The sequence below is a fragment of the Brassica napus genome, chromosome C6, assembly GCF_020379485.1.
Source record: "Brassica napus cultivar Da-Ae chromosome C6, Da-Ae, whole genome shotgun sequence".
NCBI classification, from domain to species: Eukaryota; Viridiplantae; Streptophyta; class Magnoliopsida; order Brassicales; family Brassicaceae; genus Brassica; species Brassica napus.
In genome coordinates, this window is record NC_063449.1 from 11,504,385 (window position 1) to 11,509,190 (window position 4,806).

The 4,806-nt window shown below is 40.1% G+C and overlaps 1 pseudogene; it reads right to left on the reverse strand.

The window, feature by feature from the left end:
* Nucleotides 1–3,284, reverse strand: part of LOC125588341 — a 3,912-nt pseudogene extending 628 nt beyond the window's left edge.
* Nucleotides 3,285–4,806: the final 1,522 nt, after the last annotated feature.

A 4,806-nucleotide genomic window follows, 5' to 3' on the forward strand; every position in this document is an offset into this window, starting at 1 on the left:
TATTGTTTTTCATGGCTTAGTGAACAAACTTCATGAAGTGATTACGTATGTAACAACGACAATTTTGGTCTGTCAGCTGAAGGTAATATAAATGACACAAGATCCAGAGGGTATATACGATTGTGATGCTTTGATAACTTCTTGGATACAGAGTTCAGTTTCTTGCTTCTCCTACTTCCAAGATTGCTGGTGGGCGAAGAAAGATTATTTTTAACTGGAGATCCCCTCGATGTACTTCTCAGTGACCTTAGATGCCTTAGATAAAACTTGTTCTACCATTTCTTGACAAGCACATCCGACTCCTCCGGGATACGCGCTTCTTTACGCACAAAGTTTTTAATGCTTTAACATGTGCATCGACCTGTCATTGAATAGCATTTACTAAGATCATGAGACACATGAAACCATACATGGATTAGCGATAAAAAATCCATCCACAAACCAGTGAATAATATAATCTGATCGATTCAAGCATTCAACAGTTGCACTAAACCAGGTCCCATTACACAGATGTAGAGGAAAAAAATATATCTATCTGAAGGAATACGTCCAATACAAAACCCAGTATCTTGCTACGCCTTCGAAATTTGATATCATATATGAGATCGAAAAGCTATTAATCCAATGATTACCTCAGCAGAATGCAGGTTAAACTTTTCGATTTTCTTTAGCAAATTGTCGGCCAGATCTGCAGCAGGCTCTGGTGGCAGCTGAAGGGAAACATTGGAGATAGTTTGCAAAAGAAAAACTCGATCCCCAGCCCATGTAGAAGAATTACACTCTACACCCTCTTCATCACCTTGTCCATCTGTTCCTTCTGAAAAGCCGCATCATCAAAAACACACATTCAAGAACTGGTTTACCTAGGGCAGTAGTTACAATTGAAACCACGCTACTAAGAGCAATAAGTAGAGACGTAAGCGAGTTAGTTTAGATGCCGTATAATGAAAACTGGCTAACCTTGCAAGTCATTTTTGTCTAGCAACTGCCAATGATGGTGAAGAAACTCCCATTCGACAGACTTTGGAAGAAAAACTGACACCTCTGAAAGAAGAAACCAAGCCCCGGCAGGAGCTGTCCATTTATTTATTGGCATTGAACGGTTTAACCAGAGTGATTCAGATTCCTTTATGATACTCTGCAGCGCAAGGGCAACTCTTGGTTTCAGTTGCTTCTTCTTGCCCAAACTTACACATATTTTCTTTACCCAAGGGGAAACCTCGCTGTTGCAGAGCTCCCTTAGGAGAACCAAAACTCCTTCTGGAAACAACGCTTCAATGTCTCTGTCTAGATCTTTTGAGCTAGAGCTCCAGTTGTCTGGGAGAGAAGCACTGCCCTGAGAAAGGGAATTTCCCGCTCGCGATATTCTCTCCAGGACTAGTTCATGAAAGACATTCTCGCATTCTTCTTGGATGCTAGTTTCATTGTCCACGACCATCCGAGGGACAGAATGTAACCATTCAGTGGTTACAACTTCATCTGTACATATTCTGAAGGCCTACAGTGAACAGAAAAAGACAATGATTTACATTATCAAATAAAGAAAAGGGAGCGAGAGGCATATGAACAAGTCACTGATTTAACCTATATTTAGAAATAAGTTAGACAAGATTTTAGTACTAGCAAAAGAAACAATTGTTATACGTTCCCTCATTCATCCAAATGACTAAGACGCACAATCATTCATTCATTCATATAGAACATTTCGGCCCTCCAAATTTGGTTTCCTCAAATTTAAGATAGTAAAAGACAAAGCATACTCGTATCAAAGTAAGGGAGAAGGAAGACACTGAGTCACAGAAAACATACCACGGAAAGAGCTGAAATTGCAGCCTTTCTAATACTTATGAGCGGATCAGAACAAGATGTACCCAATGTCTTTAGGATACTAACATGAAAGCAACCACCCAAAAGGGATGTCAATTTTGTAACTAGAAGAAGAGCTGCTCTCCTGGTAGCCGCCTTCTCATCCACACATCTCTTCTTCAAAAGGTCAGTTATTCTACCTTTTCCCTCTGAAGTCTCACCACCAGTAAACCCAAGGTTTGTTTCAGGATCGACCTACTCCTTCCATCACCAGACAAAAACCCCACAACTTGAGCCAAGTTGGACAAAGCTCGAGCTCTAATTAAAGCGCTTGAATCTGAACACCGCTGCACTAAGGCATTAACACAACCCAATCCCCACGAGTCTTCCACGCTATCCTCTGAACTAATACTTCCAAAGGGGTTTCCTAATGAGCTCATCATCAAAGGTATAAGATCAACAGCTAATATCCTCAGATTAGATTTCCCTTGACCCATCTTCATCACAAAATCAACAAACTCCGATTGGTCCTCAACCTCCATTGCCTTTACTATCTCCAGTATCGCCTCCACAGCAAACCCACGCGGCTCAGCCTTCTCAGGCGCCTTGTGAACCAAAAACTTAGGCAAATTACAAACAACTTTTTTCAACTCAGAGTTATCTTTAGCCAAACCCATAATCTTCCTTGACACAAATCCCAACGCGAAGCTTCTCGCCTGATGCTTCCCCATCAAAAGCAACGGTGTCAAAGACTTCGAAATCTCAGCGGCTGTCAGAGCTCAACACTCCACCCAGAATCCTCCCGCACATTTCCATCAATCGATCGTAATTCAAAACCTAGTAAAGGAATCTCGCTCACAGTCTGTACCAAAGACTTCAAGCTATCGGGAAATCTATCCAAATGAACAAAGCCCAGAACCGAGCCCAGACGCTCCAGCACTCTAAACACCAACTTCGCATCGAACCCACCCTCTTCCGTTTCGTCCCCATCTTCACGCCCTGGGTTTCTAGCGTTCTTCCTCGAACCACCACCGCGTCCTCTCTTCTTCTTGTTCCCTTGAGACGACGCCGCAGCTCCCGAATCCTCCCGGCGACGAGGTTTGAGGTAGCGGCGAATCGATCCCAGCAGAGAGAGAAACGCGACGGGGGAGAAGAAAGTGAAAACGGGGCAGAGAGAGATAGGCCTCGGAGGCTAGAATAGCCAGACGGCCGGATTCAACCGGAGAATCCATGGCGGCGGAACGATGAAGCCGTAGAGGAGAGGCTGACGTAGAACCGATCGAGGATTTCATCGTCGTCTGTGTCGAGGAGAGACTTGAGATCCGCGACGAGTTCGTGGTAGTGGGATTCATCGTCTCCTCCTCCTCCTTCGAATCCTGCGATGATTCTAGCGAGCAAAAGCTCCTCATCCATGGCGAGTGATACTGAGAGGACTTGGGATTCTTAGGGTTTTATGTCACTGTTCAAAACATTTTGGGATTCCCGCGATCTGACTGCTCTTATCGAAATTTAAAATTGAACAAGGAAATAAAGTTAGGGGCAAATTAAAGAATTTGAGACAAAGTAGAGTCCTTGATGCGTAAACTCGGGTTTGGAGGTTACATGCCTGATTAACCCTAGTCTTTTAATTGCGGTTCTTACCTTCGGGTAAGAGACATTTCTTAGTTTTTGCGGTTTTTTATAAAAAAAACTAACAAGCATCTCTTAAATAAGAGATATAACGGCATGATTAACTCTGGTATCTTAGTCGGGGTTTTTAACTCATGATTTGACATTTTTTTTGTTTTTTTTTTACATTTTTCGGCTAAGAGACGGCTCTTATATCTCTTACCCGAAACTAAAAACCTAAGTTAAGAGACTAAGGTCAATCATGGTCTAAAAGCCGTCTTTTAGCCAAAAAGTGTAAAAATTAAAAATTAAAAAAATATCAAATCATGAGTTAAGAACCCGAGCTTAAAAACCGGAGTTAATCATGCTCTATGGTGTGTACAAACAAGAGTGTATAACCAATATTAGCTGGTACGTAGCTCAAGTAACAGCAAACATAACGTGGTCGACTTTACGATGTTTCAACTCTTTTTGCTTCTTCTCTGTTTTCTCATTTATTCCCATTTCTTACAAAGCATCTGGTTCAGGGCCGTGAATGTGGAGCGGTCGATCAGGGCCCGAATATAAAAATAAAATTCTTAAAAAAAATTTCAACAATATATACATAAATTATAGTTTAAAACTTCAAAATTTAAATACAGTACATACTAATTTAGAGTTTATATAATTTATAACAGAACGTTAAACATATAAAAAATGTTAACATATTCAGTACATGTTAACATATTTAAAGTGTAGTTGTGTGTTGGACGTATGAGTTTAGATACGATACACTTTTACTCTACACTTTTTAAACAATCAGGGTGGTTTTTGTGATGCTGCCCAAAACCAGAGATCGGTTTTGTCGATACAAAAAAAAAAACATGGAGCTTCGACAACTCCTCCGTAACTGTTTCGACTTCAAATTCGAATCCCTCTCATCATAAAAACGCTTTAGGCTCAAGCAAAAGCATTTTGATTCAAATTTAAGTAACCCCACACATTTTGTTTTGCCACTTGATGTAATAGTTTGTTCTCAGCAAGTAAATCGATACAAACCAAATTAATTGTTAATTTGAAACCTTCATTATCAGAGGTATGGCATCATACCTTAACTATATTGCCACATAATCAATCAGAAACTTGGAATATACTTATGTTTTTCATGATTTAGTATAAATACGTAATTTAGGTCCTTGAACATCTTTAAGCAAATCAACTTTTTTGCCGTGCTATAAAAAGAATAAACTATCTGGTCACTGCTTACTTTTACGTGGGTAGATAGAATCTTTAGCTTCCATCAATATAGTATATTGGCATATGCAACATTTCCAGTTCGAAAATATACTTCAAAAGTTGTGGCAATAATGACTTACTTATAGAAAACTCAATGAGTTGAATGATTTCAATTTT